Source organism: Myxine glutinosa, chromosome 7 (assembly GCF_964187855.1).
Source record: "Myxine glutinosa chromosome 7, kmMyxGlut1.1, whole genome shotgun sequence".
NCBI lineage: Eukaryota > Metazoa > Chordata > Myxini > Myxiniformes > Myxinidae > Myxine > Myxine glutinosa.
Window position 1 is genome coordinate 64,873,205 of NC_136267.1, and position 24,937 is coordinate 64,898,141.

A 24,937-nucleotide genomic window follows, 5' to 3' on the forward strand; every position below is an offset into this window, starting at 1 on the left:
TTTTAATCTGGCTCGCTACTGTACCAGACACGCTGTATCCATTCACTAAGCCTGTTTTTGATCTGTTTAGCTACTGTACCAGACACACTGTATCCATACACTAATCCAGTTTTTGATCTGGCTGGCTACTGTACCAGACACGCTGTATCCCTTCACTAAGCCAGTTTTTGATCCGTTTAGCTACTGTACCAGACACGCTGTATCCATTCTCGAAGCCAGTTTTTGATCTGGCTATCTACTGTACCAGACACGCTGTATCCATTCACTAAGCCAGTTTTTGATCTGGTTAGCTACTGTACCAGACACGCTGTATCCATTCACAAAGCCAGTTTTTGATCTGTTTAGCTACTGTACCAGACACGCTGTATCCATTCACGAAGCCAGTTTTTGATCGGTTTAGCTACTGTACCAGACACGCTGTATCCATTATCTAAGCCAGTTTTTGATCTGGTTAGCTACTGTACCAGACACGTTGTATCCATTCACTAAACCAGTTTTTGATCTGGCTGGCTACTGTACCAGTCATGCTGTATCCATTCTCTAAGCCAGTTTTTTATCTGTCTAGCTACTGTACCAGACATGCTGTATCCATTGACGAAGCCAGTTTTTGATCTGGTTCGCTACTGTACCAGACACGCTGTATCCATTCACCAAGTCAGTTTTTGATCTGTTTAGCTGCTGTACTAGACACGCTGTACCATATCCATTCACTAAGCCAGTTTTTGATCTGGCTAGCTACTGTACCAAACATGCTGTATCGATTCACTAAGCCAGTTTTTGATCTGTTTAGCTACTGTACCAGACACGCTGTATCCATTCACTAAGCTAGTTTTTGATCTGGTTAGCAACTGTACCAGACATGCTGCATCCATTCACTAAGCCAGTTTTTGATCTGGCTAGCTACTGTACCAGACACGATGTATCCATTCACTAAGCCAGTTTTTGATCTGTTTAGCTACTGTGCCAGACATGCAGTATCCCTTCACAAAGCCAGTTTTTGATCTGTTTAGCTACTGTACCAGACATGCTGTATCCATTCATTAAGCTAGTTTTTGATCTGGTTAGCTACTGTACCAGGCATGCTGTATCTATTCACTTAGCCAGTTTTTGATCTGTTTAGCTACTGTACCAGACACGCTGTATCCATTCACGAATCCAGTTTTTGATCAGTTTAGCTACTGTACCAGACACGCTGTATCCATTCACAAAGCCAGTTTTTTTTATCGGTTTAGCTACTGTACCAGACACGCTGTATCAATTCTCTAAGCCAGTTTTTGATCTGGTTAGCTGCTGTACCAGACACGTTGTATCCATTCACTAAACCAGTTTTTGATCTGGCTGGCTACTGTACCAGTCACGCTGTATCCATTCTCTAAGCCAGTTTTTGATCTGGCGAGCTACTGTACCAGACATGCTGTATCCATTCACGAAGCCAGTTTTTGATCTGGTTCGCTACTGTACCAGACACGCTGTATCCATTCACCAAGTCAGTTTTTGATCTGTTTAGCTGTTGTACCAGACATGCTGTATCGATTCATGAAGCCAGTTTTTGATCTGTTTAGCTACTGCACTAGACACGCTGTATCCATCCACCAAGCCAGTTTTTCATCAGGTTAGCTATTGTGCGAGTCACGCTGTATCCATTCACGAAGCTAGTTTTTGATCTGTTTAGCTACTGTACCAGACACGCTGTGTCCATTCACTAAGCCAGTTTTCGATCTGGCTCGCCACTGTACCAGACACGCTGTATCTCGAGTCCCTGTATAAAGAGAGTTGTGTCAACTCAAATTTGGACGCCATTTTGTGTCTAAGTGTGTCGGATTAGATATACATGTACATTCGCGATATGGGGTGATATATTCTAAACCTGCTAAAAAAAAATTTACTACACATATTTAGTCTTATTATTACATACAGGTGATATTTGTTTTGTCAAAAACTCAGCTATTGCCGTGAAAAAGAGCTGTGTGGTGATATTAAAAGTGGTATGGCAATGCATATTAGAAGCCAACACTGCATATAAGAGCTAACATTATAAGTAAGACAAACCAATGCTGTCGTTCTCTGAATTTTAATAACTTTTAGAAAGGAGTGTGGGCATATCCAATATTTTTTAAAGGGTGCCGAGAGCAATTCCGGTGTAGGACTTCTAGCCGACATATAGTCTAACACACTTAAAACAAATTCTGTACGTGGTATTGCCATATTTCTATAGTGTACAACTTTAGTTTTATCGACATTTATATTCAATTTCCATTGTAATGATTTAACAAGCTGCAAGTCAGCTTCTGTCTCTGACATAAGGAAAACGTCATCGGCATCTAGTAAGATTGAAACGTTCATTTATTACTACACCCTTGCCCAGAACTCTGATGGATATTGCCTGATCGATTAATATGTTTCATAGCTGGCGACTTAATTAACACTTAATTTTCGACTGCGCCAAGCCGTAATTAAACAGAGAAAAAACTTTTAAAAATACCTGCAGTGTGCACGGTTCGTCTAGTCGAACAGATATGGAAAAGCACAGATAAGACGTCGTATTCACCATAACTTGTTTAATTTCACCAGGAACACGATGAGGCCAACACAGTAAACATTCAGTACAAAACTTGGTTCATACATTCAGTACAGAACATGATTCATACATTCAGACCGTAAGAAAACTCTGCCCGTAATACAACACTCTGACCAGACCAACACTTCATCCCACTACGTTCACTCGTCACAAGTGAAACTCATCACTACTCCGTTCACTCCTCACAAGTGAGACTCATCACTACTCCGTTCACTCCTCACAAGTGAGACTCATCACTACTCCGTTCATTCCTCACAAGTGAGACTCATCACTACTCCGTTCACTCCTCACAAGTGAGACTCATCACTACTCCGTTCACTCCTCACAAGTGAGACTCATCACTACTCCGTTCACTCCTCACAAGTGAGACTCAATGTGAAAAATTGAGCAGGGTTCTTCCCACGGAAATGCATTTTTGGTCAGCTCCTTGAAGATTATAAACAAACACAAATCACTTCCCTTTAAAAGGGTTTTCAACGGACAGACAACCAAAAAAAAACCGAGCAGATAGAATTGCTTTTGAACATCGATCATCAAGCGGCGTGGGCCTACCTGGCAGAGTCTCGAGGAGTCGATCGCTTTCCAGCTCTTTCGTCTGACTTTCGTTTCCCAAATTTGTCTTCTGACTTTATCACTTGGAAATCTATACATCTTATATTTCCCAGATTGGTTTGAACAACCAAAAGCAGAACAACCAGTCATTTTGTTTGGCAATAAACAACATTCCCGTACCAAGCTGACGTTCACGCACGGTGAAGTTAGACACAAAATGGCGCCACGAAATCACGTGACCAGAAATCTCGGGTCAACGCATGGCGCAACTCTCTTTATACAGGGACTCTAGCTGTATCCATTCTCCAAGCCAGTTTTTGATCTGGCTAATTACTGTACCAGACATGCTGTATCCATTCACTAAGCCAGTTTTTGATCTGTTTAGCTACTGTACCAACACGCTGTATCCATTCACTTAGCCATTTATTGATCTGGTTAGCTACTGTACCAGACATGCTGTATCCATTCATAAAGCCAGTTTTTGATCTGTTTAGCTACTGTGCCAGACATGCTGTATCCATTCACTAAGCCAGTTTTTGATATGTTTAGCTGCTGTACCAGACATGCTGTATCCATTCACAAAGCCAGTTTTTGATCTGTTTAGCTACTGTACCAGACACGCTGTATCCATCCACGAAGCCAGTTTTTGATCTGTTTAGCTACTGTACCAGACACGCTGTATCCATTCACTAAGCCAGTTTTTGATCTGTTTAGCTACTGTACCAGACACGCCGTATCCTTTCACTAAGCCAGTTTTTGATCGGGCTCGCTACTGTACCAGACACGCTGTATCCATTCACTAAGCCAGTTTTTTAAAATCTGTTTAGCCACTGTACCAGACACGCTGTATCCATTCACTAAGCCAGTTTTAGATCTGGCTAGCTACTGTACCAGACACGCTGTATCCCTTCACTCAGCCAGTTCTTGATCTGTTTAGCTACTGTACCAGACACGCTGTATCCATTCACCAAGCCAGCTTTTGATCGGGCTAGCTACTGTACCAGACACGCTGTATCCATTCACTAAGCCAGTTTTTTATATGTTTAGCCACTGTACCAGACATGCTCTATCCATTCTCTAAGCCAGTTTTTGATCTGGCTAACTACTGTGCCAGACATGCTGTATCCATTCACTAAGCCAGTTTTTAATCTGGTTCGCACCTGTACCAGACACGCTGTATCCATTCACCAAGTCAGTTTTTGATCTGTTTAGCTGCTGTACTGGACACGCTGTACCGTATCCATTCACTAAGCCAGTTTTTGATCTGGCTAGCTACTGTACCAGACACGCTGTATCCATTCACTAAGCCAGTTTTTGATCCGTTTAGCTACTGTACCAGACACGCTGTATCCATTCTCTAAGCCAGTTTTTGATCTGGCTAACTACTGTACCAGACATGCTGTATCCATTCACGAAGCCAGTTTTTGATCTGGTTAGCTACTGTACCAGACATGCTGTATCCATTCACGAAGCCAGTTTTTGATCTGGCTAGCTGCGGTACTGTACCAGACACGATGTATCCATTCACGAAGCCAGTTTTTGATCTGGTTAGTTACTGTACCAGACACGCTGTATCCATACACAAAGCCAGTTTTTGAGCTGGTTAGCTACTGCACCAGACATGCTGCATCCATTCACGAAGCCAGTTTTTGATCTTGTTAGCTACTGTACCAGACACGCTGTATCCATTCACGAAGCCAGTTTTTGATATGGTTAGCTACTGTACCAGACACGTATCCATTCACTAAACCAGTTTGTGATCTGGCCGGCTAATGTACCAGTCACGCTGTATCCATTCTCTAAGCCAGTTTTTGATCTGGCCAGCTACTGTACCAGACAGGCTGTATCCATTCACGAAGCCAGTTTTTGATCTTGTTAGCTACTGTACCAGACATGCTGTATCCATTCACGAAGCCAGTTTTTGATCTGGTTCGCTACTGTACCAGACACGCTGTATCCATTCACCAAGTCAGTTTTTGATCTGTTCAGCTGCTGTACTCAAACACGCTGTACCGTATCCATTCTCTAAGCCAGTTTTTGATCTGGTTACCTACTGTACCAGACACACTGTATCCATTCATTAAGCCAGTTTTCTTGTCTGGTTAGCCACTGTACCAGACATGCTGTATCTATTCACGCAGCCAGTTTTTGATCTGTTTAGCTACTGCACCAAACACGCTGTATCCATTCACTAAGCCAGTTTTTGATCAGGTTAGCTATTGTACCAGTCACGCTGTATCCATTCACGAAGCTAGTTTTTGATCTGGCTAGCTACTGTACCAGACATGCTGTATCCATTCACTGTCAGTTTTTGATCTGTTTAGCTACTGTACCAGACATACTGCATGCCCAGATGCCTTAACATAAACTAACAGCCTTATAATAATGAACTTTCCATATCACTCCAACACTAGCCAATCTCCCTTTGCTATCCCTTATTGGGCCCACATTTATCTTAACTTGCTCTTTACCCAGTATGCAGTTAAAAATGCCTTGGTATTTATTAGATGACTTTGGTTTCTTGCCTTTCATAGGTTTCTTGAATATAATGCTTTTGGCTTGCTCATTTATTTATTCACTTGGTTCTGTTTATTCCGACACTGATCCGATTCTGACTCTTGTGCTGTTATACAGTCACGTGAAAAAGTAAGTACACCCCATGTTAAGTTTTGACTTTTTCAACATATTTCAACATACAGCTATTTGATCTTCATTTCAACAATATTGATAGATAAAGGTGATACAATATAACAAATATCATGAAACATTTACATTTTGTAGTCCATTGTATAATTTAAATAAACATAAATGCAAATTTCGCATGTGGAAAAAGTAAGTACACCCTTGGCTCAAATAGGTGGTATTGCCCCCTTCGGCAGAAACAACCACAAGTAAGCGTTTCTTATAACTGTCTACCCGTCTCTGACATCGACTGGGAGAAATTTTTGCCCACTCCTCCATTCAGAATTCTTTCAGCTTTGCGATGTTTGAGGAGTTTCTTGCATGCACAGCTCGTTTCAAATCCCCCCACAACATCTTGATGGGATTTAGATTCGGGCTTTGACTTGGCCATTCCAGAACCCTCCATTTCTTTCTTTTCAGCCATTCCTTGGTGGATTTACTGGTATGTTTAGGGTCATTGTCATGTGGCAAGTTCCACCTTTGGTTGAGCTTCAACTGCCGACAGATGCCTCACATTATCCTCAAGCACCCTCTGGTAAAACGAAGAATTCATAGTGGATTCTATGATGGTGAGCTGCCCAGGCCCTGATGCAGCAAAGCTGCCCCAAACCATAATATTTCCACCACCGTGCTTTACAGTTGGTATCAGGTTCTTGTCGTCAAATGCTGCCTTTGGTTTTCGCCAAACATGTCTTCTGGTACTGTGGCCAAATAGCTCTACCTTTGACTCATCTGTTCAGAGCACATTGTTCCAGAAGTGCTGGTCTTTGCCTTCGTGCTCATTGGCAAACTTTAGTCTTGCCCTGATGTTCTTTCTCTACAGCAAAGGTTTCATCCTGGCACACCTCCTATGTCGATCAAATTTGTGCAGCCTCTTTCTAATGGTAGACTCGTGCACTTTGACATCAACAGTGGCAAGAGCTACCTGAAGGTCCCGTGATGACATTCTGGGGTTTTTAGAGACTTCTTTCAGTATCTTGCGGTCTGCTCTTGGGCTGAACTTGCTGGGGCAGCCTGGCAGTTGTTTGGAATCTTCTCCACTTGTAAATGTTCTTCCGTTCAGTCGAATGATCGATTTCAAATTGTTTGGAGATCTTTTTAAATCCCTTCCCAGACTCGGAGGCATCTTTAACCTTCTTTCTGAAGGCCTCAGAGAGCTCTTTTGATCTAAGCATGGTGACGCTGCACACTTCAACAACAAAGAGCAAACCAAACTAAATGTCTGAGGTTTAAATAAGACAGGTTCCTCCAAGATCCTCTCTAACGATGTTCTAATCATTTGCACCTGAGCTGGTGCACCTGATTCTAATTTTAGGTATTTGAAGTAGTGATAAATGTAGGGGTGTACTTACTTTTTCCACATGCAAAATTTGCATTTATGTTTATTTAAATTATACAATGGACTACAAAATGGAAATGTTTCATGATATTTGTTATATTATATCACCTTTATCTATCAATATTGTTGAAATGAAGATCAAATAGCCATATGTTGAAATATGTTGAAAAAGTCAAAAACTTTACATGGGGTGTACTTACTTTTTCACGTGACTGTATACTCAATGAATACCTTCTGCTTATCCTTAACATCAAATGTTGATGTTCAGGTTGAGTAAGTTTCTGTTTGAAATATCTCCTGTTACCTTCCGTTTCAAATATTCTGTTTCAAATTCCTTCCACTGTTTCAAATATTTATTTACAAATAAGAAAATATGAAGGAATTCCCACAAAAATTGGTGGATAAATACGCAACTTTTGAAATGACGTAATTTGCCCCAGAATGTTCAGCGTGAATGTGCAGAAACCCTGAGCAACAATGGTCAGCAGGGCAGGGAATGTATAATGCATTTTTAATTAAAATTTGATTATTTCCTAAAATGGCTCACAAAGTTTCTAAATCAAGCTGAAAATACTTGTAAAGGTACCTGAGAGAAAGCAGTGGGCATCTGCACAACGAAAGATTTGGATAACTTTCCAATCAACATACTCAAAAAGTTGATATATTGCAGCTCGTAGTGCAAAAACGCCCGACAATGTGGACCCGTGCAAGGTCTGTGGACGGCATGTTCCACCCGACCTCTCCGATTAGCCCTGTCAGTGAGTGGACTTTGAACCTTGCGGGAATACCTGACGTGAAGAAAGCATCCTTGGTGATTTATTTAATGCAGTCTGCAATTGGAAAGGTGATGCCATCATTCCCAACATTCAGGGGTACTTCCCAAAGGGAGACACCGTATCTGGTTTAGGTGCCTCTGAACACTGATGGGAAGGTCATATCCGGGCTTGTCAATGCACAGGATAAGTTTTAAATGATTATATTTACTATTAATCATGTTTGGGAGGAGGGGGAGGGGGTCTGGAGGGGGGTTGTAAATGGGAGGTGTATCGGCTGTGAGGACCGTTATAAATATATATTTTTTGTTTGGTTCCGAGGCACCAAAATAAATTATACAAATTTTTTGTATCTATTGGTAAAAGGAGAAGCATCCGTGTGTGTGATATATCACTGCCGCTGCCAGTTTATACTAACCGGAAATGGTACGAACCCAAAAACCTCTCATCCAAGAAAATTTCTCCTTTTCCTGTATTTACGTGAGTCCAATTTGAATTCAGGAACAGAACAATTATGGTTGACCATTATTAAATTTGTACTGTTCCATTTAAATACTGAAAATTATGTTAAAAAGACGATTTTAATTACAGATTTTGTGCAAGTAACGGCAGGTTAAATGTGCCAGGATGAGCAAAAATGGCTCATTGTAAACACACCTACGGTACATGGGCAAAAGGCCTTGTTAGCATTCCTCCGTCATTTCGATATTCCCAGTTTAAATGTAATTTCTATTTTTAATGTGAACAATTATTTTTTTATTACACAAAAATTGGGCCCATGTTTATTATGATTGTACGTTATGTGACATTGAATCTAGCTTTGCCCTTTAAGAAACATTATATCTTTAGAAGTTGACTATCATTATCAGTGTGATTAACCTGGCTATTTTATCATGTCAGTGCTTTGCATTAATTTATTTTTGAACATACTGTCATTCAGAATTGAAAATCTCATACAACATTGTGCTACATACCCCCTCAAAGGGGGCCTTTTCTTTTGTCATGGTAATCGTCATGTGTACCGTATCTACTTTTACACTAAATAAGTACTGACGACCCCGAGTACTCGTCGTAGACATGATTTTGCTTGACTCTACTTTTAATCACGTGCCACTGGGGATTCTAATTGCTTCTAATTTTGTAACAGCAAAGTAATTAATTGGTATTTATTGTCTCACATCTAGATGGCAGCGCATTTCCACATTTACCTTTATCTGATTAGTTACATACTGAATGATCCATAAGCAGGCAATATGTTTAGGAATGCAGGGTTGCAAGAGACATGATAAAGGAAGATCCTTAATGAGAGTCTTTAAATGCCTCTTAAAATGAGGTCTATTCATTTGCTTTGGCCTGACTTCTAGGAAGAGCGTGCACACACACACACACACACACACACACACGCAAACACAAGCATACACACAAAACACACACACACAAACACACATCCCCTCCCCCCCCCCCCCCCCGCCTTCCCGTGCCTCCTCTCCCAAAGCCCTCTCCCTCCCACAGATCTCCCGATGTCCCTTTCTCTTCTGTTGTACTTGTGTGCTTCCCTCTCTCTCCCCATCTTGTCTCCCGCTCCCTTTATTGTATGTTTTGTGTGTCCGTTTTGTTTTTTAGAATTGTTAGCTCTTACACGAGCCTCGATCTTGTATATTTTAAAAAACGGAAAAAAAAACCACAAACACACACACACACACACAAACACAAAAACACCCCCCCCCCCCCGGCCTTCCCATGCCTCCTCCCCCAAGCCCTCTCCCTCCCACAGATCTCCCGATGTCCCTGTTCTCTACTGTTGTACTTGTGTGCTTCCCTCTCTCTCCCCATCTTGTCTCCCGCTCCCTTTATTGTATGTTTTGTGTGTCCGTTTTGTTTTTTGGAATTGTTAGCTCTTACACGAGCCTCGATCTTGTATATTTAAAAAAAAACAAAAAAAAAACACACACACACACACACACATACACACACACACACACACACACACACACACACACACACACACACACACACACACACACACACACACACACACACACACACACACACACACACACACACACACACACACACACACACACACACACTTTCCAGGATAGTGGAGAGTCAGGGAGAGACAAATAGTGTGTTGAAGAAGAACATACAGACAGCCACATCGTGCAGCCGAAATGTGCGCTGATAAAAAAAAAGACCACTTTCTCAAATGGGACAAAACATCGTGTCATAGTGAGGCAGAGATCCGCACCTGGGCGATATGCTGTGAAGGTGCTACCTGCCCCACAACCACCAACGGTAAAGCTCCAGATGAGAGGCTGAAATAAGGAAATCTGGAGCTTGGAGGACAAATAAATCATGCTTTATTGCAAACTACATTCCACGCTTGAAGCTTGGGGATGAAAGGGAAGGGAAAAAGATTGTTGAACCAACTGAAGTCAACAAAATTGGCCGGCAGAACAGAGATGATCCCACTCTACTAATTTTGAAAGAGTAATGTCGATGATCCACAAATATTTTATTAAAGATGACATGGAAGAAATTAATATGAGGGCAGCAAGTGACAAAAGAGAGGATACTCGGAGTTGGGTGCTTGTCGGGGGATGAAGAGAAGAATGAAGGGGACTTGACTGCAGTGGCACGGGGAGATGCCGTGCAACGCGGCCGAGGCCTGGACCGCAGATTCGCACTAGAGGTCCAGAGGTGGAGACCAAGTATAACCCCTGGAGAAAGATCAAGCCTAACCCAATAACCCAAACTAAAACACAGACAAAAGGGATAAGATCAAAAACAAGACGATAATGAGCAATTAGAGCAATACCTCCACCAGACCGAACAGTTTACATGATGTATCCCACCAATAGGCCGCATCCACAGTGCATTCAGAAAGTATTCAGACCCCTTCACTTTTATCACATTTTGTTATGTTGCAGCCTTTTGCTGAAATCGTAAATTCATTTTTTCCCTCATCAATCTACACCCAATACCCCATAATGACAAAGAGAAAACAGGATTAAAGAAAGTTTTGCAAATTTATTAAAAAGAAAAAACTGAAATATCATATTTACATAAGTATTCAGACCCTTTGCTATGACACTTGAAATTTTGCTCAGGTGCCTCCCATTTCTCTTGATCATCTTTGAGATGTTTCTACACCTTGATTTGAGTCCACCTGTGGTAAATTCAATTGATTGGACATGATTTGGAAAGGCACACACCTGTCTATATAAGGTCTCACAGCTGACAATGCATATCAGAGCAAAAACCAAGCCATGAGGTCGAAGGAACTGTCTGAAGAGCTCAGAGACAGGATTGTGTCGAGGCACAGATCTGGGGAAGCCTACAGAAAAATCTCTGCTGCATTGAAGGTTCCCAAGAGCACAGTGGCCTCCATAATTCTTAAATGGAGGAAGTTTGGAACAACCGGGACTCTTCCTAGAGCTGGCCGCCCGGCCAAACTGAGCAATCGGGGGAGAAGGGCTTTGGTAACAGAGGTGACCAAGAACCCGATGGTCAATCTGGCTGAGCTCCAGAGATCCTGTGTGGAGATGGGAGAAACGTCCAGAAGGACAACCATCACTGCAACACTCAACCGATCTGGGCTTTATGGCAGAGTGGCCAGACGGAAGCCTCTCCTCAGTGAAAGACACATGAAAGCCGGCTGGAAGAGTCCTGGTTGTTCCAAACTTCTTCCATTTAAGAATTATGGAGGCCACTGAGCTCTTGGGAACCTTCAATGCAGCAGAATGTTTTTGTAGGCTTCCCCAGATCTGTGCCTCGACACAATCCTGTCTCTGAGCTCTGCAGGCAGTTCCTTCGACCTCATGGCTTGGTTTTTGCTCTGATATGCATTGTCAGCTGTGAGAAAAAGACCTTATATAGACAGGTCACAGGTGTGTGCATTTTCAAATCATGTCCAATCAAATGAATTTACCACAGGTGGACTCCAATCAAGGTATAGAAACATCTCGAAGATGATCAAGAGAAATGGGAGGCACCTGAGCTAAATTTCAAGTGTCATAGCAAAGCGTCTGAATACTTATGTAAATGTGATATTTCAGTTTTTTCTTTTCAATAAATCTGCAAAACTTTCTAAAACCCTGTTTTGTCTTTGTCATTATGGGGTATTGAGTGTACATTGATGAGGGAAAAAATGAATTTAAACGATTTCAGCATGAGGCTGCAACATAACAAAATGTGAAAAAAGTGAAGGGGTCTGAATACTTTCTGAATGCACTGTATATCCGGACCTGAACCAAAATCGAATCGGCTTGTTTTTGTCACTTACCCATCTCATCCACCAAGTTTTGTCATAACTGTCCACAACTTTTTAAAATCTTTTTCTTCCCTTTATTATGGGTAAGGTCCAATGATACCAAGCTTTTGCTCTGCATCAACCACAATACTCCTCCACTTCCCCCTGTCCTCAGCCATCTCTCTTCACTCTCCAACCATCCCTACCTTATTGATATCCTTCCTCACACAATTATTCCATCTCGTCCATGGTCTTCCTCCTTCCTTGCTTCCTCGACCTACCCACTCTCTTTGCCATTCTCTCTTTCTGCATCTGCACCAAGTGTCCAATCCACTTCAGCTGGCTTTGTACCAATCTCCCCATCAAGCTTATCTGTACACCAATCTCCACCATCAGGTCATCCATCCTCCTCTCCACCCTCTTCACTCATGCAATCCTCCTGACTCAGTTGTTCTTGCAGACCTGCAACCTCCGTCATTGTCACTCTGTCAGCCCCACTGTTTCAACACTGTAAATGTAGGCCGCGTCACATAAGTTACCAAAACGTTCCCTTTCAATTTCCTCGATATTGTAGCACCAACGGCTCAACTGACATCGATCACGTTGCGGCGGGAGGTTAAAATCCCACAATGTACCAAAACGGTTTTAACTCCTGTGAAGACGTTCCAAATACCTTAACTCTTGAAAAACCAACGGGTTTATTCCTGAACACAACAAAACAGGGAAGATTGAATCCAACAGCAGGGAATTTGATGGTGGGATGGGGGAAGGGAAAATGGGAAAACACGAAACAAGCAGATAATTATATACAGTGAGGTAAAATGATTCTAAAGAAATCTAAGGCACCTCACTCCAGACTCAATCACAGATGGGGAAAGACAACAGAACTGTGTGACATCTCTGGTAGTGAGGACGGCGAAGGAGTGGGGGGCAGCGCTGAAACAGCTACGGACAGGCGGTGTGAGCAGGCCATGGGGAGGTGATGAGGTAGTTGAGGGAGGACAATGAACAGGCAGCAGGCAGACGAAAGAGGCACAGAGCGAAGGGAGGAACGTGAGCTGGCAAGCAGATGAGCAGTGCCTTTTTGAGTGTGCTTTTGACGCCTCTCAAGCTCCTCCCCCATGCTCCCCGGACAACCCTTTGCCATTCGAGGCGTTCATAGCTCTGTCCCCAGCGCCCCTCTCCCTTGCTTGGCAGAGCCCCAACACGATCTGCCTCACTCTCCTCTTTGCTCTTCTATGCCACCCAGTGGATTAAAAGAGGTTTTACACACATTTCCTTCACTTTAAATCCTTGCTATTTATTACAACGCACCACTCTCTATAGTGCACATTCAAACTAGACAATCCTTCAGCTGTTGTGTTCCTGCTTATTACATCGAGATTGGCTAACTACTCGTACATGGACCATACTACTCTATACACTTCTATATGTGCTAAGGTAATCTCTAACCCCACTTCAAACGTAACAATATCTTTCTATTTGATATTACTACCTCCTCCATACATTGGCACCCACCTGAATCCTCCTCCACACCTCTGCTGCCGACTTACCATCCACTGTTTCCCACGGATACTCAAACCTATTTCCCTGTCTGATCTCCTTCCCCTCTAACCTGATAATCTTTTATTTTCTCTGTTGCCCAACCACCATAGCCTCCATATTCTCCATGCTCATTTTCAGCCCATGTTTCTCAAATGCCTCCTTCCACTCCCCCAGTACTTCCTGCATTTCCTGTATATTCTCTGCAACAACAGCCAGATCATCCATGTACAGCATCCTCCTCAGAATAACTTTCATGTTCACTTTCCTACTTACCAGCTCTATCACCATGATAAACAGGAGTGGGCTGAGAGAACTTCTCTGCCTCAAACGGATGTTCACAATGAACTCTTCCAACATCCGAGGACCAACCAAAACTCTTCCCTCCATTCTCTTGTATATCCCTTCCCCCAACCTAACTTCTGCTTCTGGCGCTCCCATCCATCTCAGTGTCGCCAACACCATCTCTCTCAGGACAGTGTGGTCGGCCTTCACCAGATCCACAAATTCCAATGCCATTTCACCTTGCACCTCCAATCTCTTCTCCACCAGCTCTCTCAGTGTGAACATCCAATCCGTCATCCCCTATCCTTTCTAACCTGCTGTTGCTCTTCTCCAATCTCCATCTCCACACTCTTCCTTTATCCTCCCATGCAGAATCCTCTCCAGTACCTTCATGACATAACTAAGGAGTGTAATGCCCCTGTAATTTCCAGGATATTGAACATTGCCCTTCCTCTTCCAAATCAGTACAATTATCCCTGTTCTCCAATTCTTCAGAATTTCCACAGAATCTATCATCTCTGTAAACACCTCATCAATGCCTAGCGCTCTTCCATTCTTCTTCCTCTTTACTGCTGTCCACATCTCCTTCTCTGTGATCTCCAATACCTCCACGTTCCCCTCTACATAACACGGAGGGTCTAGCTGGCCGTTGCTTTCTGCCTGGCTCGACAGTTCCTTGAAATATCCTTTCCACACCTTCAATATACTGTGCCCCTCTCTGTCACTCGACTCCCGCCACCATACTTGATCAACACCCCTAATAGTCCATGGGCCAGAGCAGATATCGGTACCACCTGGGGGGACCAAACCAAAGTAGTACTAAAATGTTTATAGGGTTGATATGAGTGTAATAAGATATGATAGCCTTTTGAGATAAGTAGCTTTGTCAATAATTTTTAAAACTCATTTTTTTGTCATTAGTGCGATTGTGTAATTTGCAAAAAATGAAAGATACGCCAGTGTCAAATTTCTATCTCCACCAATGTGGATTAAAACAATGCAAATAAGGTTATTTCCTTTTGATTAAAAAGCAAAATGCAAAATAAATGTGATTCACACTATTTTTTACATTGTATTGTGTTTACTGCCTGCAATAATTGTATTTCTCTTCAGCTGGAAACTTAACATTTTGAATTACAGGTAGATTTAAGCGTTTTTTTTCACCAATTATACTTATATTATCTTTTCTTTCAAAACTAATATCTTAACCAATATTATCTTTTTGTATGTTGCAGATAGTGTTGTATAGTGATCAGAGTGATGTCGATGGATCAAGGTACCACCCTGCCGAAGAAGCGGCCGTGCACAAACTGTCTTATTCATTGCTCAGACGATGACTCTGATTCCCTGGTGACATTGAGGGACCTGGATTCATGGAAGGCTTTGCTCCGGGCTGCAGAGATCAGACAGCATGCCCCAGTCCTTGACTTGGCAAAAGGACTAAAAGAAGGAGAAGTACCTCAGGTACAGTACCATCGCAAATGCCGCAGCATGTTTACCATGAAGAAGTCTTTGGACTCGATCCTCTCCAAAGGTGCCAGTGCTGAACCCACAGAAGCTGCTTCCAGAAGATCATCATCCAGGACCAGAGATGCACCAAGTAGGCCTACTTCAAGACTGTATGACAAGATCTGCATCTTCTGCCAGAAGCCGAAATACATCAAAGGACAAAAATCAAGGGAACCTCTTATGCAGTGTCTTGAGTTACGAGCAGACGACACCATCCGCAAGGCGGCAATAAAGAAATGTGATCTAAGAGTGCTTGCATTGCTGAGCAGAGACCTAGTTGCCGCAGAGGGGAATTACCACAAGACGTGCTACAAAGAGTACACAAGAAGAGTGTCTTCTACCAGCTCTTCCGAAGTACAACAGGAAGAGAGTGAGGCAGCAGATTATGAGGAGACAGAGAGACAAGCCGATGAGGAACTGTTCATGCATGTGAGGACTGAATTCCTCCCAAACCCTGAAATATTGCCTTTAACAGACCTCACAGCCAGGCTTGAGAGATCCATGAACTCCCATGGCATCACCAAGATCAAACCCTCGACAAAGAAGCATGTTCGTCGCAAGCTTGAAAGTGAGCTGGAAGGGTCACTTCACTTTGTCTCAAATGAGAAAGGAAGGGTGCTTCTCTATCCAGACAGCCTGTCAATGGATGACCTTGTCAAGGAAGCCCACAACATGAAGCAAGATCTCCGTGAAGCACAGTCTATCAAATCCATGGATGTCCTCACCAAAGCAGCCACACAGCTGAGGAATCAGATCAAGAAACAAGATGTCCAACAGTCATGGCCACGTGATACACAGAAAAGTGTAATCCCTGAAGCTGTCACAAAGTTCCTGTATACCCTGCTGACTGGGGATACTGAGTGTGCAAATCCCTCTGAAAGAGTCCAGCGTCTTGCTGCTTCTTTTGGCAGTGATCTAGTCTTTGCTGTCACCTGTGGCAAGACTAAGCCACCCAAGCACATACTCCTCCCATTTGCTGTGAAGTCACTGACAGGAAACACAGAACTGATACGAAGTCTGAATCGTCTTGGCCATGCTATTTCCTACTCCCAAGTAGAGGAGATTGACGCAGCTCTTTGTGTCCAGAAGCTGGAACGCTCAGCAGAGGACATACCACTGCCAGAAGACATGCATCCTGGTGTGTTTACCACCCTGGCCTGGGATAACATTGACCGTCTTGAAGAGACACTGAGTGGAGAAGGCACCTCTCACAGGGTCAATGGCATTGCTGTCCAACCCAAAGTTGCAGGGCCCATGCCACAGAAGGTCCTGCCTGCAGTCAGCAAATCCAAGAAGAGGAGCATCAGTCCTGCCCCATTGATGCTACCAACCTACAATATTGGACAGCGAACTGGGCCACCTAAGACTGAGACCCTTGATTCCGACACAAACAAAGAAGTTCAAGATGCAAAGAAGAAGAACCATGTATGGCTCCTGACTCGAATGTCAGATCCTGAGAACCAGACCATAAGCAGCTGGACAGGGTTCAACATCCAGATCCGCAATGATGTGACAGTGATCCAGGACACTGTGAGCTACCTTGCCACAATCAATGCTCCTGCAACTGAGATGTCAACTGTGAATGACGTACTGGAGCAAACACTTGGCATCATGCAGTCTTTACAGCTCAACAAGATCGTCTGTGTGTTTGACCAAGCACTCTTTGCCAAGGCTGCTGAGATAGTGTGGAAACATGACAAATTCAAGAACATCATCATCAGGATGGGCGTCTTCCACACAATCTGCAACCTCCTGTCCATCCTAGGGAAGAGATTTGAAGATACAGGACTCAGAGATGTGTTTGTTGAATCAGGTGTCATTGCAGAAGGGTCTGTGGCTGGGCTGATGGAAGGTCGCAGGTACAACCAGGCAGTTAGAGCACACAAGACTGCATATGAAGCACTGATGAGGCCTGCCTGGAAAGGCTTCCTTCTGTGGATAGAGAACACTCATCCTGAAGACAGCCAACACCTAGAGGAAGCCCTGAAGAGCATTGGAGAGTTCCACAACAATGTTTGCCAAGCATCCTTCCAGGACCTGCTTCAGGATGAATCATGCACACGTATCTTGGAGCTGTTCGAAACCTACCTGAACTCCCTCAGAGATGAGAACAGCCTTGCAGCCTTCTGGATGTCTTACCTAGACATGGTTGAGATTATGCTGGGCCTCATCCGAGCATCTCGAGAAGGTAACTGGATGCCTCACCTGGCAGCTATTCGAGAGATGATTCCCTGGTGCTTTGCCTATGACAAGGTGAACTACGCCCGGTTCCTGACCTATTACTATGCCACAATGTCTCGGCTACCCATCGAACATCCTGACATCCATGCCCACTTTATGCAAGGTGGGTTTTCTGTGCAGATCGGCTGCAAGAATCCCTTTGGGCGGATACCTGTGGACCAGACGATCGAAGAGACTGTCAACAAGGACACCCAGACACCTGGAGGCACAAAAGGGTTCAGCCTGAAACCTGGAGCTGTGGCTAGATACTACCTGACATCTGAGTACCAAAGCACTTATATGAGACAGCTAAGGGACATGGTTCATGTAGGCCAACATGACAACTTCAGTCATCCTGACCTACAGATGCCAAGAATCAGAAGAGATGAGGCTGACATCCAGTCCATGGTTCCACTGATGGAAACCGGCTGGTTGAATTCATTCAACCTTGACCATGGAGAGCTTGTCAGTCTGTCAACTGGTGCGGTGGCCCCAGCAGAAGTTGCCAAGGACCTTCTCGACACCCGCAAGGTAGGAGAGGTGGCATATCAAACATTCAAACAAGAGCGCTTGGAAGCAGCTGCCCCAGCTACAACGTTTCATGACAAGATGTCAAAGAAGAAGCTGAAGACGTTTTCAGACATCAGAAAGAAGTCATGTAGTAAAAGCTCTGCCAAAGAAGTAGTCATCAAAGCTGACAGGAAACTGTTTGGCCAGATGATACTTGTTGCCGAAAGCAGGAAACGACACATGAGTGACGTGCTGGCTCATCCACTGAGGCCCCTGCCATGGGCTCTGGCCAATGGTGATGGGTCTCTCCGCAAGACCAACAAAGCTGCCCTTGCCAGGGAGTTGGAAAAGAATGTTTCTCCAGCAGAAGTCATCCCAGAGCCCTCAGCAACAGTCATTGATGGGATGAGCCTAGTCCATAAACTGAAAGGAAATGAAAAGACCTTCTCACAGCTGGCAGAATCAGCACTGTCTCAAGTCCTCCACGAAGGTGGAAAGAGCCACCGCATTGATGTCGTCTTCGATGTCTACAGAGACACATCCATCAAAAATGCGGAAAGGGTCAACAGGGGAGGAGACACAGCATTGCAGTTCAAGGCCATAGCACCTGGGCACAACATTCAACAGTGGAGAAAGTTCATCTCCAGTTCATCTAACAAGACCAGCTTGATCGAGTTCCTTGTGCAGACGTGGAAGGGGCCAGAACACAGGCAGAAGCTTGACAAGTTACTGTATGTGACCTGTGGACATCAATGTTACAAACTGTCGAAAGAGCACTGGGAGGAGGCCACAGAGCTAAAGTCCTCACAGGAAGAAGCTGACACCCGCATCTTACTACATGGTGTTCATGCAGCAGAATCTGGCATCAGGTCCGTTGTGATCAGTGCAGAAGACACAGATGTCCTCGTGCTGTGCCTGGCTGTTGCCAAGTCCATCCCATGTCCCATGTACATGAAGTGCGGAACCAAGGCCAGGACAAGATACCTTGACATCCAGAAGCTGAGCCATGCTCTGGGAGGTGAGGTGTGTGAGGCACTGATTGGTATGCATGGCTACACAGGCTGTGATACAGTCAGCGCATTTGCTGGACGTGGCAAGTTGGCTGCCTTCAAGCGAATGAAGTCTGACAAGACCTATCTGGAGGCCTTTGCTGAACTTGGTCAGTCATGGGAGGTATCTGGGGAGCTGTTCAGTAAACTCCAAAAGGTCACCTGCCATCTCTACATGCCTTCTGCACAGACTGCCACAGTCAACAAGCTTCGCTACCAACTGTTCTGTGCGAGACGTGGTGAAGTGGAGTCTAGCCAGCTGCCTCCCTGTGAGGACTGTCTCTTCCTGCATGCCCTCCGTGCGAACTATCAAGCGGCCATCTGGAGGAGATGTTTGCAGAGTCACCCATTCATCCCTGACCCCAAGGACTGTGGTTGGACCACAGATGAAGAGGGCAAGCTTGCTGTGCAGTGGATGCATGGATCACCTGCACCAGAAGCTGTGCTCCAGTTGCTGTCCTGCAAATGTGTGCGCTCATGCAAACTACCGGACTGTACCTGCCTGGCATATAGCTTGAAGTGCACAGACATGTGCAAACTACAAACCTGCACCAACCAAGCCAGAGAAAAAGAGCTGGAAGTAGAGTTGTCAGACTCGGACAATGATGATGACACTGATTAACTTGGCAGTGTACAGTCATGTATGAGAGTGTGTATCACGGTAACAGAAATTTCAATTTTGACTTGGGTTATTAAGTGATGACATGATAAGTGACATATTGGTTTTATTTTATTATTTAGGCTTTTCTAAACAGAATAAGGGTGTGAATCCATGTAAATATAAAAAGTTCTTTGAAATGACATTGCCAGAACTAACAACATTGAGTGAATGAACACATTTATTTCAATTTACCTTCAAGTGTGTGAAACATCCCAGTTCATAAAAAGACACATTTTAAGATTGTTTTCTACTGAAAAATAACTCAAAATATACTTTTGACTCTTTCCTAACTATCTTAATAAAGTTGTTATTCTTAGCGTAAAGTACAAGGAAAAACGTGTGTTTCGTCTTTTTTGCGCAGGGTGAAGCGCGGTGTTATGCGCGCTACTTGCTTGCAAGGAGGAAGCGGACAACGCGGTAGGTTTAAAGAGTCTTTATTTCAGAGCTCCACTGTAACACTGGAGCGCTCCGGGCTGCGCGCCCGGTGTATATCCCACGGCCACCCCTACCCCTCGGGCGTGGCCGCCGCCCACTTGGTGCGCGGAATGAAGTCACCATGCCAGTGGGTTTTCGTGCCCGCCACACGCGCCCCCCCCAGAATTCCCGTGCACCTGGAGGGCCAGTTTGCGGGGCAAACGGATGACCCGGCCGAAGCGCCCCCTGTCGACCGGCGGCGTCCGGGGTGCAGGGATGCCAGCTGGGATGCCCCCGGCTGTACCCGGGATGGGTGGCGGACCGGGGGGCGGCGTGCCGGCGGGGCAGGGCGGTGCCAGGGGTCCGCCCGCTGGGGGGCGGCCTCGACGCGGGGGCCGAGCCACCGGAGGTGGGTGGTCCACGTCGAGGTGGGCCGGCTTGAGGCAATCCACTGAGACGCGGTCGGGAGTACCGCCGATGTCCAAGGTGAAATGTTTCACCCCGGTCTCCAGCATGCGGAAAGGCCCGTCGTACGGGGGCCGCAGTGGTGTCCGGTGGGCGTCGTGCCGGACGAAGACATACTCCGCAGTGCGAAGCTCCGGGGCGACGTGCGTGGGTGGGTGCCCTTGGTGCACCGTCGGCACCGGGGCCGGGGCGAACCTCCGGGTGGTCTCCTGCAGCGCAGAGCGCTCCTGCGCCGCGGACCATGGTGCCGTGGGGTCGGGGAGGAACTCGCCCGGCACCCGCAGCGGTTGTCCAAAGACCAACTCCGCCGTGGATGCGCGCAGGTCATCCTTGGGCGCCGTCCGGAGGCCCAGCAGGACCCAGGGGAGCCTGTCGACCCAGCCGCCGTCGCAGAGAGTGGCCCGGAGCGCGGCCTTCAACGAGCGGTGGAACTGCTCGCACAGGCCGTTGGCCTGGGGGTGGTAGGCCGTGGTTCGGTGCAGCCGGACCCCGAGCCCCCGCACGACCGCGGCCCAGAGCTCCGAGGTGAACTGGGGGCCGCGGTCGGACGAGATGTCCGAGGGGGCGCCGAACCGGGCGACCCAGGTGGCGATGAATGCCTGCGCGATGTCCGCCGCCGTCGTCGCCGCCAAAGGCACGGCCTCCGGCCACCGGGTGGTGCGGTCCACCATGGTAAGGACATGGGTAAAACCCCGCGAGGGGGGCAGAGGTCCCACCAGGTCCACGTGAACGTGGTCGAACCTACGTTCCGGCACCGTAAACGGGGCCAACGGGGCCTGGGTGTGCCGGTGCACCTTCGCACGCTGGCACGCGAGGCACGTCCTGGTCCAGCCGCGGACGGCCTTCCGGAGGCCATGCCAGACAAACTTGTCGGCGACTAAACCTCTGGGAGGCCTTCGTGCCCGGGTGGGACAGGCCGTGGATGGCGTCAAAAACCTGGCGCTGCCAGCCCGCGGGCACGATGGGGCGAGGCCGCCCGAGGGAGACGTCACACAAGAGGGCCGTGCCCGCGCCGTCGAACGGCACCTCGGTGACGCGGAGGCCCATGACGGCGGTCCGCAAGGCCTGGACACCGGGGTCGGCGGCCTGGTCCACTGCCATCCGGGCATAGTCGATGCCAAGGTGGACTGCGTGGGTGACGGACGGGGAAAGGTAATCCGCCACCGGGTTGTCCTTTCCCGCGACGTGCCGGATGTCCGTCGTGTATTCGGACACGGCCGCGAGGTGACGCTGCTGCCGGGCCGACCACGGCTCGGTGACCTTGCCCATCGCGAAGACCAGCGGCTTGTGGTCGACGAAGGCCGTGAACGCACGGCCCTCGAGCAGATGGCGAAAGTGCCTGACAGCCAGGAGAAGCCCGAGCAACTCGCGGTCGAAGGTACTCTAACGGCGTTCGGGCGGGCGAAGCTGCCGGCTGAAGAACGCCAGCGGTTGCCAGGCACCACGCACCCATTGCTCGTGCACCGCGCCCACCGCGTAGTCCGAGGCGTCGGTGGTGAGGGCGATCGGTGCATCGGGCGCCGGGTGCGCGAGCATGGTGGCGTTAGCCAAGGCGAGCTTCGCACCCGCGAACGCCGCGTCCATCTGCTCGGTCCAGGTAACGTCACCTTTGCCCGGCTTCCATCGGAGGGCCTCGTGGAGGGGACGCAGGAGCTGCGCGATGCGGGGCAGGAAACGATGGTAAAAGTTTACCATGCCCAGGAACTCCTGGAGCCCCTTGATCGTGCGGGGGCGCGGAAACCCCCTCACCGCCTCCACCTTGGCCGGTAGGGGGACGGCCCCGTGCCTGGTGACGCGGTGCCCCAAAAAGTCGATGTCGGCGACGCCAAACCGGCACTTAGCGGGGTTCACAATGAGGCCATGCTGGCCCAGACGTTCGAAGAGCGTGCGGAGATGGTGAAGGTGCTCTTCGCGGGACGCGCTGGCGACGAGGATGTCGTCCAGGTAGACGTATATAAAATCCAAGTCGCGGAAGACGCTGTCCATAAGTCGCTGGAACGCCTGAGCCGCATTTTTCAAACCGAAGAAATTCGAACAGTCCGAATGGCGTGATGACCGCCGTCTTCGGGATGTCCTCCGGCCTGACGGGGACCTGATGGTAGCCGCGTATGAGGTCCACCTTCGAAAAGAAGGACATGCCCGCCAACCGGGCGGAGAAGTCCTGTATGTGGGGGACGGGGTAGCGGTCGGGGTTGGTGGCGTCGTTGAGGCGCCGGTAGTCCCCGCACGGTCGCCATCCCCCCCCCGGGCTTGGGCACGATGTGGAGCGGCGACGCCCAGGCACTCTCGGAGCGCCGCACGATGCCGAGCGGCTCCAGCGTAGCGAACTCCACTTTAGCTATGGCGAGCTTCGTCGGCTCGAGGCGGCGTGCGCGGGCGTAGACCGGTGGCCCGGCGGTGGGGATGTGGTGTTCCACCGCGTGCTTAACGGCCCCCGCCGAGAAGGTGGGCCGCACGAGGGCCGGGAAACCGGTGAGGAGGCGGGTGAATTCGTTCGCTGCCAGAAGTGTACAGATGAACCTGGCCGGAACGGAACCGCTCGGCAAGCCGCTCGACGAGCCGCTCTGTGAGCTGCTCAACGAGCGGGGCAGCGCGCAAGCGAGCGAGCTGAACGTCTCCGCCTGGACAAGCCTTCGGTGCTTTACGTCCACCAATAATCCATGAGCACATAAGAAGTCCGCGCCGAGCAATGCCATGGGCACGTCGGCTGTGACGAACGACCACCGGAAAACCTGCCCTCCGAACCGCAGAGAGAGACAGCGTTTTCCGTACGTGCGTATGGACGTACCATTGGCCACAAGCAGCGCGGGACCCCGGCCCGCGGTTTGCTTGTCGGACGTACCGGCAGGAACGACACTCACCTGCGCTCCCGTGTCGCACAGGTAACAGCGCCCGGACAAGGTGTCCGTTATGTACAGGAGGCTGTTTGAATTGCCGATGCTCAAAGCCGCCACCGAGTGTCGGCTCGCCCGTTTCCCGACCTGCCGAATGAGCACGGCGGGCGACACTGCCGAGCCTCGTGGCCGAACTTGGCGTGGAAGAAACACCAGGTGAGCGGCTGCGGCGGCGGAGGCCACGGTTTTCTTCGCGGCGGCGGTGGTGGTGGGTGGGACGTGGCGGCGGACACGAGGTGTGGTGCATCAGCAGCAGCCCCGAGATCCACGAGGTGTGGTGCATCAGCAGCAGCCCCGGGAGCCGCGACAAAACTCGCCTGCGTGTCCAAAGCCGCGAAGAACCTGTCGGCCTCGGCAGCGAGAGCGCGGGGTTCCGTTGTCGTAGAACCGGCCAACGCGAGGCGGACTCGTGCCGGCAGCTGGCGTCGAAATAACACCCGGAACAGAGCGGTCGGGGTTTCGTCGCCCATCAGCGACAACATATGGTCCATGCGGACCGATGGTCACGTGTCACCGAGCTCGGGAAGGTCTAAGAGGCGGTCGGCTCGTGCGTCCACCGTGAGGCCGAACGTGGCGAGGAGGAGGCGCTTGATCGCCTCGTACCTGCCGTCGGCCGGTGGATTCCTCAGGACCGACACGACGCGGGCGGCCGCGCCGGGCCCAAGGGAGGCGACCACGTGGCAGTACATGGTCTCGTCGACCGTGATGCCTCGAAGTTGGAACTGGGCTTCTGCCTGCAGGAACCAAACTTCAGCTTGTGCCTCCCAGAACTCGGGTAGTTTGATGGAGACCGCATTGGTTGCCATTGCTGTGGCGGGTTCGGGTGGTCAGCGGCGGCTTACCAGAATGTCGGAGGTCACCAATGAAGCGCGGTGTTACGCGCGCTACTTGCTTGCAAGGAGGAAGCGGACAACGCGGTAGGTTTAAAGAGTCTTTATTTCAGAGCTCCACTGTAACACTGGAGCGCTCCGGGCTGCGCACCCGGTGTATATCCCGCGGCCACCCCTACCCCTCGGGCGTGGCCGCCGCCCACTTGGTGCGCGGAATGAAGTCATCACGCCAGTGGGTTTTCATTCCCGCCACAAGGGTATGTTTACATATGAGGTGATAACCACCATTAAGCTACTCATCTACAAAGGCTATCATACCAAAATGTAAACTAGGGACATCTAGCAAGCTGAAAATAGCAATTTGGTTTGGTCCCTCTGGGTG

The 24,937-nt window shown here is 47.9% G+C and overlaps 1 long non-coding RNA gene across 1 annotated transcript in view; it reads right to left on the reverse strand.

Moving 5' to 3' along the window:
* LOC137430559 (uncharacterized) overlaps positions 1-24,937 on the reverse strand; it is a 40,541-nt gene that overhangs the window by 12,848 nt on the left and 2,756 nt on the right. The window lies entirely within an intron of this gene.